This window comes from Phyllostomus discolor, chromosome 9 (genome assembly GCF_004126475.2).
Source record: "Phyllostomus discolor isolate MPI-MPIP mPhyDis1 chromosome 9, mPhyDis1.pri.v3, whole genome shotgun sequence".
In the NCBI taxonomy this organism is placed as follows: Eukaryota; Metazoa; Chordata; class Mammalia; order Chiroptera; family Phyllostomidae; genus Phyllostomus; species Phyllostomus discolor.
The window spans coordinates 76,693,357-76,707,325 of record NC_040911.2 but is presented as its reverse complement, the minus strand read 5'-3'; the positions used below and the strand labels follow the sequence as shown (position 1 = coordinate 76,707,325).

The following is a 13,969-nucleotide window of genomic DNA, read 5'->3' as shown; positions in this document are numbered from 1 at the left end:
ACTATGCTATGATTCTGTGCAAGTTGAAAAATGTTGCAAGTTGAAAGGTACGTTTTCTCTGGGGCAGAGAGATCCCAGTGCCAGGCAGACGTCTTGGCAAGGGGCACATCTCAGCCACAACTTGCTCCATGGCTGGGCATTCATGGTTGTCTAGGTGCACTGGACAACCTGCCCCACTGGAGGTGGTAGCTCTGCCTATGTCTTACATAGGCCTCTCTCTAATAACAGAAGTTCATGTGGGTACCAGAAACTTGTTTTTTTTATTGACTGTCAGCTCTTTTTTTGAAGTCTAGAAAAGGAAATGCCTTTGAGGAACCACCTATAAAATACAAAGAGAATAAAAGTTTTTTAACAAGAGGTAAATTCTAGGCCTTACACAGTTCTGTCAATATTTAATTAATATTGTCTTCTTTGTTCTTTGACTGCATTTTGTTGAACTGATGTGCCTACAACTTCTGAGTTGGAAGTTGGGGTCCCAGCATGTCATTGGCTGGGCAGATATGCTGAGCAAGTCACACAGCCCCTTTGAGACTTAAATGTTCATCAGTTAGTTAGGTGATTGGGTCATATAATCCCCCAAGTCACTTCTTGGTGGACAATTGTAAAAATCCATTACTCTTATCTTGGACAGTGTGAATCAAAATGGTAGTAATGACTAAAAAATGAGGGTCAAAGAGATTGATTTTTTGTGTGCGAGTGAAAAATTTGGGCTTCCTGAGACATCAAGGAACAATAAATTTAACTGAATTGTACTCTTGTTGTGATTCCAACCGCATGGAGTCAGTGAAGGAAAGAAAAGAACATTGAGTCTTGTTGAATGCACAACTGATATTTACATTGTAAGTTAATGTATTTTTCTAATCTTGTTATGGCATAACAGAGATGGCAGGAAGGAATTGTTGTATTTACAAAACTGATTTGTTCACATTTGAGGAATGGAGAGAAACATAAAACCATGCAATTAGGCCAGCACTGTAGCAGCCTCATTAAGTAGTGTGCATAGTTTCCATATGCTCTCATTTCATTTTGTGCAATCTTGTCATAAACATCAGGTAAGTAGGAACAGGGCACTCATTTGTAAATCATATCCTGTAGGTTAAATGCTGACTACCAGTTTCGAGGCTTTCTGATTTAAATCTAATAGCTTTTATGCCTCACACTTTGAGGAAATAATTACAAATGTTTTGGCATCAGAAAAAAATAACGCAATTTGCCTTTGACTTATTTGGGAAAAATTCTTTATTTTTCATCCAGAAATATGTCAAAATTTTAGTTGTGCTTTTTGCATAAAATGCTTAGCAATTCACTTTACCGTGACACAGAATAAACTTTATTTTTCACAGAACAACCCATTAACACAGTATGGAGTGCTCGGTTTACTCTGTTGAGCTCGTAACAGAATATACAAAGAAGTGGTATGGGAGGATAGGAATGGCTTTCAAGCACCTTCAAGGGCACTATTTAAATCTCCACTGGCAAAGTTTTATCATCAATAGATTGGATAAATAGAATTTGATACATTCATACAATAGTAAACTATATAACAATAGAAAATAATTAACTAAAGACACAAGCTACAACACAGATGAATCCCACAAAGATAATGATGAACAGAAGTCAGACACAGAAGAATGCATTCTGTATGATTCCATTTTACATGAGGTTCAAAAACAGAGAAATAAATTCTATGGTGTTTGAATAGTGATTACTGGTGGTGGTGGTGATGGTGGTGGTGGTGGTAGTTGTGGTGGTAGTTGTGGTGGTGATGGTGATGGTAATAGTGGTAGTGATGGTGGTGGTGGTATTGATGGTGGTGGTATATGTGTGTGAGGGGTAGTGATTGGGCAGAAAGGTAAGAGGACCTTTTGGTGTGCTGAAAATATTTTATATCTTGACACAGGTGGTGGTCACATAGGTGTTAATATAAGTGAAAATTCCTCACTTAAGATTTTCATTCTTAATTGTATGTATGCTATACCTTAATCATCATCATTATCATCATCATCATCACAGCATATTTGAATCTCTGTGGTCTAATCAGATCCTGAGCTTGGCGCATGCAGAGAAAATTCTATTCCTAAACCAAGTTTTTGGAATGGAATTAAACTGTCTTCTCCATTGTCTTTCCGTTGTCCTTTTACACTTTAATGAACAATTGATTAAACAGAAGTTTAATTTTTTATTGACATTATATTTTACATAAACTCAATCCTTGGGCAATTTTCTTCATTATTTTTTCTTTGCTTCTCAGGGTCTCCAACACATTTCACTTCCTCAGGACACAGCAAAACAAGACACAAGGTTAGGGAGGATGGACCCTGGGGCTGAGGCAGCCCATGTCAGGATGGTCTGTGCACTGCACACTTTTCAGAGATGTATGTCCCTAATTAAGGCAAACTGAGGAAATGGGCCAGTGGTGATCTTTTCATTGACAAAGGACAGCAGGTAAAGAGCTAGGTGGAAGCTGTGATTAATGTCTCACTTTAATTCAGGACAAGAGATGTACTGCTCTTTCTCTAAAAAGAATACAAAGTGATCTTTTGTGAATATAGTTGTGGCTTTACTAAAGCTTTACTAAAGCTTACTAATGGACACCTATTGTTTTTATCCTCAGTTCATATAAACCAACAGTAACAATAAATCAGATAAGGGGCTGCTTGCATTGCTGGTTTGCTTTGGCCTTTGTTGTGGTGAACATTAATTCACATGACAAGATGTTGCCCCAGAATTGGTAACCAGAGCCTGTGACTGAGCACAGAGAGGGGTTCAGGGATGCACAGTCTAGGAAAAGACTCCATAATTGGATCTAGGTATCCTCCTCATGACAGAAACAACTCCGTTCACTTGCCACTTTCCCTACAAATCCTTTAGCCTTGTGGAGATGGGCAATGTTTTCTATTTTCTCTGTGTTTCTAGGGGCCACTGTGGAAGGTTGTTGGGCTTAAATTTCTCGTGGCTGCAATACCCAATTGAGTGGCCTGCCTGGCGTGTGAATCGCAGTAGTAAGGTGCTATGGGCTGGACTGTCATGCAGAGAACTGTGGGCTTGGCAAAAAAGGACTAATAGGTGGGAAGTCCGGAAGAACTCTCCAAAGGTTCCACTTAAGTCATCCATGGCAGAGAGCTGGCATCAGTACACCTGCTGCCGTGTTACTGGTCTCTTAGCCACAGATGCAGATACAGTGAACTGAGAGATGATGAGGATAGTCACAGGTCAAGGGTAGAGATGCTGGTCTTTCTCCTTCTTCATCCTTTCTGCCCAATATGCTGGAGGAACAAGGCTTTGTAGGGCAGTGGGCCGGAGAGAAGGTGTTTAAGGATCAGAACTTGTGCCACCAGCCTTCCACTTCAAGGAGCAAGGGATCCAGCAGGAGCCTGCAATAGAGACGGCGAGAAGATTGGATTTAAAATGAGCTTGAAGTTGAAGTTTTAACATAGTCTGAGCTTTAATATTGAAAATTATAATGTATGCCAAGTAGAAAGACTGATGTATCTTTTTAATACTTTTTGTACTCTTGCCCCTACAGCATTCTATTTTTTTTAGTTTATTTCTCTATTACAGTTGACATACAATATTATGTTTCAGGTGTATGACATAGTGATTAGACACTTATATACCCTACAAAGTAATCACTCCAATAAATCTGGTACCCACCTGACACCATACATAGTTATTACAATATTATTGACTATTCCTTATGCTGTACTTTATACCCATGTGACTGTTTATATAATTTGTACTTAATCCCTTTCGGTTTTTCACCCATCTCCCTGATCCCCTCCCATCTGGTGACCATCAATTCGTTCTCTGTATCTATGAGTTTGTTTCTGTTTTATTTGTTCATTTGTTTTGTTTTTTTAGATTTCACATATTTATGAAATCACATGGTATTTGTTTTTCTCTGTCTTATTTCACTTAGCATAGTACCCTCTAGATCCATCCATGTTGTTGCACATGACAAGGTTTCATTTTTTATGGCTGAGTAATATTCCATTGCATGTATATATCTTTCTATCCATGTGTCTAGCAATGGACACCTACGTTGTTTCCATGTCTTGACTATTGTAAATAATGCTGCAATGAATATAAAGATGCATGTATCTTTTCAAATTAGTGTTTTGGATTTCTTTCGATAAATACCCAGAAGTGTAATTGCTGGATCATATGGTGGTTATATTTTTAATGTTTTAAAGAAATTCCATACTTTGCACTAATTTGTAGTTCTACCAACAATGCACATTCTTGACAACACTTGTTTGTTGATTGATTGATTTTAAAGATTTTATTTATTTATTTTTAGAGAGAGAGTAAGAGAGGGAGAAAGTGAGGGAGAGAAACATCAATGTGAGAGAGAAACATTGATTGGTTGGTTGCCTCTTGTATGCACCTCGAGCAGGACTGAACTGGCAACCCAGGTGTGTGCTCTGACTGGGAATTGAACCGGAGAACTTTTGCTTTGCAGGAAGACAAACAACCAACTGAGCCACACTAGCCAGGGCTGTTTGTTGATTTATCAATGATAGCAATTTTTACAGGTGTAAGGTGATATCTCATTGTGGTGTTAATTTCTAGTTCTCTGATCATAAATGATTTTGAGCATCTTTTCCTGTCTGTTGGCCATGATTATGCTCTATGGGCATTCTCAGTACAAGCTCTCTGATCTACTAATCAGATCATGTCTCCACCTTATTAACATCTCATCTTCCAATGGGTTCAAAGTCCTACAGGTGGCATTCCATGGTCAGGCCCACTGCTGCTTCTGGGACCTTGATTCCACCCACTCCATGCGTCTCTCTGCCACTCTGACCTCTGCTCTATTTCTTGAACATGCCAAGTATTTTCTTGTCACAGCTTTTGCTGTTCCCTCTGCTGGAAACATTCCCCCACATATTCGCATACTTGCCTCTCTCTCTCTTCATTCAGAATCCCCCCAAACGCTGCACCTTGGGAAGGCCTTTGTTTTTGCTTTCACCACAGTTCTTAACAATAATGGTGTTATATACTTTTAATATGCTGTTCATTGTCTGCCTCCCCTGATAGTATCTAAGCTTCATAGAGGCAACGATTTACCTCTTTTGTTCACCTCATTATCCTGGGCAAGTAATAGTGCCTGGTTTATAAAATGTTTAAAAAATGTTTGTTAACTAAAAGACTGTCTAAGATGTAATTAAAGGGAGGGACACAGAACTTCAGCAGAATCCAACTGAAATTAGTATTTGGAAAAAAAGTACACTATTTAATGTTTACACCCCACTGAGTTGAGATTCCTGAATAAACTCCGTATGAGATTGAAGTCCTAACAATAACAACGAAAGAGTGCTGTGATTTGGTTCATCCATTTGTAAAATTAAAGACAGGCTTAATCTCTGTACCTGGAGTGAACTCTAGGACAGGAGGTCTAGTTTTATGGAATGGCAGTTTGCAGGGTGAGAGGGGAGCAACCTTGATATTTTGCATCTTCTCTCATCAAAAAATGAAGTTTATCATTTTGTTCACGCTTTGAATCTGAAATGTGGCCATGTGGCTTTTGCCAATGTAAGAAACATTCAAGCCTGTAGAGAATTTTTGAGTTTATTTGAGCCAAACTGGTGACAATTGCTGGGAGGCAAAACCTCAATGGATTGAGGAACCATAAGTGGGTCACATGAAATCCATTGGTGCTAGATTAGGGAGGTGGGAGAAAGCAAAGCAGGGGAACCTCTCGGATTGGATAAAAAGTAAAATGGTATGAACACACTTCTGTTACAAAGGTGGTTACAGGATAGTTACCAGTCCACAATGTGCATGATAACAATAACAGGGGATTTGTGGTCTCTATTCTGGTGTGGTGGTTGTGCCCCAGGGGTTTGGAAAAAGAGAAGTCATCTTGACATTCCAAAGGAATGCAAAAAGACAACAGACAGGCTCAAGTAAGGTGAAGACTGACTCCTGTCAGGGAAGATTTCAGCCTAGGACATGACTGTCCACCATGACCTGCTTTTAGTTAGAAAGTTTTTAACTTCAGACCATCCTATATGGTTACATTAGGTCTCCAAGTTTGCAAGGCTGTCATGCAGGCTTCCTCTGAGCTTGTCTGGCTTAGCATGTGCACCTATTTGGTGCACACTGTCTTTGGTCAATAGGACATTAGCAAAAGGATATATGAAATGCTACTTTAAATTGGGGCTTGGCTTCCCTCATTGCTGGGGATCAGGAGCACACCATGTGAAGAAGCAGTGTGGAGAGAACACCCTATCGTCCTAACTTGGGATGAGGCTCCAAGCTCCACATGTCTACAACTACAGGAGTGGACTCAGCAGATAACAAGCAGAACTACTGTGCTGATTTCAATCCTAATTGCTGATTCACAGAATTGTGAGCTAATAATAGTTGTTTTAGGTCAATAAGTGTTGGTGTGGTTTTTACACAGCAGAGGCCAATGGATATGTTTGGGTGTACTATGTACTCAATTAAATCCCCCTGGTAAAAACAGTCAGGACGCATAGATGGCACCTTCTAGTTCATCTGTCTATGGGTTTAGGGAATGTGGGAACACATCTAGAAGTACTGGAGAAATGGATTTGAAACTATCTATACTGCTTACTGGCAGAGTGATCTGGGGTAAATTGCTTAGTCTTTCTAAACTATGGTTTTCTTAAATATAAAACAGAGAACAGGCCCTACACTCCTGCTACTCCAAGCCTGATCTGAGGACTGGCAACATCAGCATGACATGGGAGCTGAGAAATGCAGAATCTCAGGTCCCACCCCAGACCTCCTGAATCAAAATTTGCACTTTAACAAGATAAAATGCAGATTTGAGTGCACATTATGGTTTAAAAGGGCTGCCATAACACTCTGGCACCATCACTCAACATCATTGCATCTTGAAGCCCCCTGAACAGTGAGGAGCCACCCAGACTTTCCCTGAGATCTTTATTTCCTTTCCAATCTGGCAGGGGAACTTGGTGTAGGCTATTTTTCTTGGCTTTCTCACAGGCAGACAGGCTCAACTGCTTAAGAATTGTTTTGGGGCTCAGCTAAAATTGCAGCTTTTAGCTGGGTAGTTGTCACTGAGACCTGAGCCCCCTCCTGGTGAATGATGTCCCAATGGTAAACTTTTGATCCTGCTCTCCCACCTCCCTTTCCACTTTGCCCTGCCTGGAAAAGACCATAATGTGTCAGGAGAACAAGTCTTTTGCATCTACAATTGGCTCTGCCCCCTTGGACCTGGGACTATTGTTTGCCCACACACAGCCCCTCCATTCCCCACACTGTAGGAGTGGCCAGGCTCACTCTTTCTTCTTGGCCAGCAGGACCTGCTCAGGCGGCTGAGCATGCCCAGTTCAGCTGCGAGAATGGCCCCAGTCCCCAATGCGCAGGTGCCACGTCTCCGGGTTTTGGTGGCCGCCAGCCGGGAGGAGGGGTGGGGGAGCGGAGACGTGGAATCCCTCCTGGGAGTCCGGGAACAGCCCATTGGGAGGGTCCACACAAAGGGGGAAATGATGCTAGACTGAACTCCATAGGGTCGGAATGCCAGGGTGGTTTGGAGTCACCTGGCGGCCGTTATAGGGCAGGGTTGAGCTGGCAACTGGCTAGAGCAGCGCCCCAGCATCCTAGGGACCAAAGTCTGCGGGGTTTGCGTTCAGAGGCTGCAAGACTTTTTGGAACCACTTCATCTCTCTGTAGCTCAGTTTAAGCCTTAGGAAAGCCACACACGCGCGCGCGCACACACAAACACACACACAGACGGAGAGAGAGGGAGAGAGAATAACATTAGTTCTAGTTTTGGAAGACTTAAGGGTTACAAAAATAAAAAGCGTTTAGAACAGTGACGATGTACGTGCTTTATTTGTTCATCAAACCAAATTAATAACACCCCGCCCCCCGCCACCAGCGACTTTGGGTCACCAGTTCGCCAGTCCTGACACCCCTGCAGTCTTTACATCCACCCACGCCCCAAGGTCCACCGGGGGTTGCGGATCTCCCAAACAGAAGGTGCCACCCCCCACAAAGTCTGCGCCCGGCAACACCCTTTGGGTACTCGACTCCAAGCCAGGGGCACGTGCCGCGGCGCTGGTTCCAGGGGTCGGCCGGGGAGACCCTCGAGGAGCACTCAGCTCAGCAGCTTCCCCAGACGCCCCACCCACCTTCTCCCAACTCGGCCCACTACCCATCCCAGGCGGCCGGCCAGGGACACTTGGCTGCTCTCCCTCCCCGCCCAGTACCACCTCCCCGCCCCGCAGGCTCGCAGCAGCCTGGCGGCCGGCTCGGCCCCTGCCCACCCCCAGCCCAGCCCGGGCGCGCCGCACTGGGCATGCTCCGTAGCCTGGGCAGGTTGGGGCTGCGAGGCGACTGCTCGGGCTTTGGAGCCGGGAGGCGAGAACAGGGAGGAAGACTCGGGGGCTGGGAAGGGGGGACCGGCGAGCTACCGAGAGGCAGAGGGGCCGGGAGCCACGGCCACGCCACGCCTGGCGGGCAGGCAGGTGGAGAGAGCTGGCACTGCCCGCAGCTTCGTCGAAGAGCCCTCAGAGACCCCCGCTCTACGCAGAGGTAAGGACCGCGCGCCGGGGAGGCGGAGAGGCTGGGAGGCGGGGAGGCGGGGTGGCAGGGAGGCGGGAGTGGGGGGCGGGGGCAGGCGGGAGGGCGGGGCCCGGAGCGCCGAGAGGGGGCTTGGCGACCGGCTCTTATTGGGGGAGGGGGCGGTGGCGCCGGGACCAGTAAGTGAGCTGCACCGCCAACAAGATCTTATACACCCACGCGCGCACCCACGCGCGCACACACTCGGGGGCTCCAGGCGGCGGTGGCTACATCCGCGGCAGCAGTTCCAGGCAAAGTGACAGGTAGGAGAAGGCATTTCGGGTCCCGCCGGAGGATGCGCCCGCTTGCCTGACGGGGCCCTCCGGGCTTGTTTGGTCCAAGCGGCTGCGTCCCAGACGCGCGCGCGCGCGCACCCGGATGCCCTGCCAGAGAGTCTGTGCAGGTGCGGGGTGCCAGGCTTTTTTGTGCGCGCAGGGGGCCGGGGTTCCCGCTGCTACCTTCTTGCCCTGCAATCATCGCCTGTTGGGTTTCCTCAGATTCTGTCCAGACGTTCACGCTTCAGACTAGAAATAGCTCGGCCCGACGTGTATGTGATTATTTTGGTTGGAAATAGTTGGCACTGAGCAACGCATGTAATTGTGTATGCGTGTGGATCTTCTTACCACTTCTGGGAAAATAACAGATGACTGCCCATTTCCACTTAAAACAACTCTGACAGGCAAGCCCACGTTGAGGTTAGTGTTCGGGCCTCTTAAAAGCATACCAGTGATGGAAATGAAAGGTGGTCTTAGTTTCAGAATTTTAAAGTTCTCTTTTGCTGAACTAATTAGACCCTGCCTATTTAATATAGTCTTTGTGACTGTAGACTTCGTAGGCTGTAATGTATAGAAGTATGGGAATATGACGTTCGCCAATTTCTAAGTGTGTCTGAGTACAACTTTGTCTAGACTCATAACACTAGAATGTATTAAGAAAAATGCAAATTTCCATGATATTTTCATAAAATATGTATTTGAGAGATGACCCTCAATTAAAAAAAAACTCTTTTAGTGATTCTAACTATTGTTCTAAAGCAGGTGTTTGAGTTTCGTTTTGGCTGAAACATTTATGAGAGGTCTCCATTTTCACCATAAATGTGATGCATGGTAGTCTATAAATTATGTGTGTGTGGAGATAGCCATTTAATAATTCTGTATGGTTGGCAGTAATGTCATTCAGACATAGGCAACTGTATAATATCTAAGTTAGAATTGAGCTTCTCCTTTAAAGAGAAATCAGATTCATGAAGTAAACAGGACCAAGAAAAGCAACTGGTGACTTTACATAGGCAGTCTACAAGGAGGTTTAAGAAAGTGTGTAAGGAACTATGTTCTTTAGAAAAAAAATGTATGTGTAAAATTTTAACTCTATCCCTTTAATTTTTCAAGACTTTTGGTTTAAAAAAATGTGCTTTAACTTAGAAGCTAATATTATGTACTCTTCATACTTCAGTGGCCTAAGTTACAGAATCATGAAAAAGAATAAATATCAAGCTGGACAGGGGCTTGTGCTTTAATCTCCATTATCCCTGTTATGTAATCTAGAATGCTGTATTTTTTCATAAGGAAGTCTTACATATTTCCAGCTGGTGTTTTAATTTATTATGTCATCTTCCTTTTGAATGATAGAAGTTTAACACATGATTGCCATCTCGAGAGAACACCTGTTTTCGTCAAAATCCGCTTTTTAAATGGAATAGGATTTTTAATTGTCATTTTTATGTACGTGACACTTTTGCTGCCAGAATCAGTAACCCTTTGCACGTAATATATTATGGCTCGTCTAAAGGTACCCTGTATTAGGTTAGCGTTTATACTTCCTTCCAACTATATTATTGCTCAACCATCCAAAAGCAGTTTTGATTACCCAGTTTTGAATTAATCACCGGTGAAATGGGATTCTGCAAGTAACTGTCAAAACAGAATTTTTAGGATTCCATTTGATCACCGGGTACACATTTATATCTGTCGGGATAATACTACCTTTATTTTACAAGTGCACACCCACGCAGAATAGCTTTGTTCTAAAACACTATTCTCTAAGTTTTATATTTTTGTGCCTGAAAATGTGAGTGATGTTAAACTACTTCTATGCTCTGGAATCTTGAGGTGGTGTTCTTTTCTGTTATGCGATTGTGAAAAATGGAAGTTGAAAAAGTATTAAGGTTACTGTAAAGCTTTTGCAGAAATGGGTTTTCAAACATCTGTATCATCTCTAGACTCTTTCATCCCCAGCAGAGACCTAACCAGTGCCTGTAGTGCTGATTCCGAGAACATATCCAACTGTCCTTAGATTAATGTATACTGCTGATTTTGACAACATGGAACCATTATATTTGGCAATCCAAGTGATCGTGGTATTTTCCTAGGATACCACCAAATCCATCTGGGGGTTGGATTTATTAAGAGTTGAAATGATCACTAAGTGCTTGCCTAATATTCACCACTAACCCACCCTCCCTCCAAGTTAAAATTTAAGTGAAATTGAGCCTTAGTGTTGCTGTGTTGTTTTTCTTGAACTGATCACTTCGCTAACTGACTTGTGAAAGGATGTGATTATAAGTGAACTTAGATGCTTGATTCTGTGTCTGCACTTTTGTCCTTACACTTTCAGATGTAGCCTATACACTCAAATATCATAATTAATGAATAATAGTTCTGGATTATTTCAAAATACATTAATAATTGGCTTCCAAGTTCATTTAATTTTTTAATTTTAAAATCTTATGTTGAGAATAAATTTTATCATTTTGGATCATTTAAGTAATACGGTCATGGGAAAGAAAGATTACGTATTTCTCATGTTCTCCACAAATGCCCTTAATAGTGAACTCAAATAGTTTTCAGAAAGCAAAAATATTCTTTGAAACTTAAATTATTTAGTAGATGGTGGCCAAATTATCGTCGCTTGTGAACACTCATAAAGGATGAAGTAGCATGTTTTATTGGCACTGACGACCCAGGTTTTTAATACACGATCACAGTGAGTTCTGTGAAACCAAGAACTTCTGCATTTGGTGTGCAGAATGAGGTCAAGGACTAATGGAGCTGCTTTAATGATCATTGTCGGTATTTCATGTCCAGACTGAAGTTTCTAAAATAGTTGCTTTTCACCTTATAATGTGAACCTGTAGGCCTTATCAGCGTCTGTCAAAAAGACATGCACCTATGGAGAAATACATAGCTTTTCACCGCCAATAGTCAACAGCAAGGACTTTCTGTGGTTTTGCTGTTGGTGTGTAAATGTTAACTGTGTTTGTGAGGATACTGCGTAAGTCTTCTCCTGTGTGCTATGTAGTGCTATGTATCCTGCATTTTTCTATCTCCCTGTAATAATCTGGAAATATAATAACCTTGTGTAAGACTTTCTTACCTTCCTGTATATTTGTTTTTCTGTTTAATAGTTTTTCTTTTGATAAAGCCTCCCCTTTTAAAGGAGAAATACTTCCTCAAGGTTTAGTAATATTATTCATCTAGTTATGCCTTAAAATGATATAAAGGTCTTTTCATACATTCAAAGGTTGTGGTTCTTTAGCTCAGCAGTCCCAAAGCTTTTTGGCACTAGGGACTGATTTCCTGGAGGACAAATTTTCCATGGATGTGGTGGGGGGGGGTGATTTTGGGATGATTGAAATTAGTTACATTCAAGCTCACCTCCTGCTGTGCAGCCAGGTTCTTAACAGGCCTGGACAGGTTCTGGTCCTCGCCTGGCCCGGAGGTTGGGGACCCCTGCTTTAGCTAACCAAATATAAAAATGAGTTTATTTTACCCCAGTGGAAGCAAAGCCAGGTGATAATGCATTATTGATTAGTTGAGTGAAAAGTTTGCATTTTCCTTATTGGAATTAAGCCTATTTTCAAAAAATCACCTCAGGGTGGGTCAGTTTTCTTTTTAATGCCATTTCACTTGTTTGCAACAACCATCCGCAAATCCCACTTTTAAAAGCCTGGCTGGAACTCATGTCTTTGGATGCTTTTCACATGCTGAAGGTGGAACCCAATTTCATTGAAGAGACAAAAGCAGCAATGACCTGCCCTCGAAATTGCAGGTAGGACACAGGTGGCAAACACAAGGCCCGCAGGCTGAATCTGGCCCTCCACCTTGTTTTATCCGGCCTGGCACCTTGTTTCTACCCAGTGGCAGCTCCGAGCTCTCGCTTAACAGTTAAGGAGTAGTTACATTTGTACAGTCCTAAAATTACATTGGGCCCTTTGAAGGCAACCTCAAGGCTGATGTAGCCCCTGGTGAAAATGAGTTTGACACCCCTGGGCTAGGAGATACTTATTTACAAGAGGATGAATGACCAGCAGAGTTTTTATTTTCCTTGCATAAACCCCATCTACATTTTCTTTCCTTATCTTTGTGGAATCAAAATAGTTGAAAGGGACACCAATTTCAAGTAGTTTTTTCTCTGAACATCTCTCTTGCCTACCACCTGTAAAACCTTCAAAGAGAAGGTCGCACAACACAGGACCGCAAGATAGTGTTATCTTATGCCCTTGATAGGGAGTCTCCTTCACAGCTCTTCTCCCATAATCCTTTGGTGTGCTGAGAACTGGAAAATTCCACCTCTGCTACTGAGCCACCCTTGGACCAGGCAAATCATCACTTTAAGATACCCTGTCTTGCCCCGGCCGGTGTGGCTCAGTTGTTTGGAGTGTTGTCTAATCGCTGATGGGCTGGGGGTTTGATTCCCCATCATGGCATATACCTAGGTTGCAGATTCAATCTCTGGTCTGGGGTGTGTAGAATCCCCCATCTGGGGTTCATATAATCCCCCGTCTGGGTGTGTGTGATTGCTGGTCCAGACATGCCCTGGAGGCAACCAATCATGCTTCTCTCTCACTTTGATGTTTCTCTTTCCCTTCCTTTCTCCCTAAAAGCAATGAAAAAATGTCCTCACGTGAGGATAAAAAAAAGAAAAAGAAAAAGAAAAGATACATTGCCTTTCATAAAGCATTCTTTTTCTCTTGAACAATTAAAGGATGCTTTTGGCTCCCTGACATGAACAAAGAAGTAGACATTTCCTTAAAACAAGAGGAAGAAAGGAACTCAAAAGAATTAATTTTAAGCAGCTCACCCAGAGAGAAGAGAACACAGACCAGCAGATTGACATCTTACTCTGTCCTTCAGAACAGGAGTTTTTTACCTCCGGAGTTTGGTGGGTCCATGAACATAGCTGATGAATGAATTACTTATTTATCTTCACTGACTTTTAAATGACAGGATGGGATTTAGAGTTACTGCTGATCTTAGCATTTAATGGGTTGAAACAAGCATATATATTACCCTGTGCCTGCTTAAAAATTATTTTTGATATTTTAGTATAATTGGCTTCCTTTGTACTTGCTTTTATGCATTTAAAAAATTAGGCTGAGAATGGTTTATAGGACTCACCAGATTGGAAGGGG

General features: G+C 42.7%; 1 protein-coding gene across 6 annotated transcripts in view; it reads left to right on the top strand.

The window, feature by feature from the left end:
- The first annotated feature begins 8,248 nt into the window (after nt 1-8,248).
- Nucleotides 8,249-13,969, top strand: part of PLCB4 (phospholipase C beta 4) — a 394,279-nt gene continuing 388,558 nt past the window's right edge. The window contains exon 1 of one of the 6 annotated variants that reach the window (XM_028524963.2): nt 8,249-8,532. The gene's annotated coding sequence lies outside the window, so the exon portion shown is untranslated. Of the gene's footprint in view, nt 8,533-8,629; nt 8,823-13,969 lie in introns of those variants that run through there. The other 5 variants (XM_028524967.2, XM_028524972.2, XM_028524962.2 and 2 more) reach the window with 5 other exon arrangements.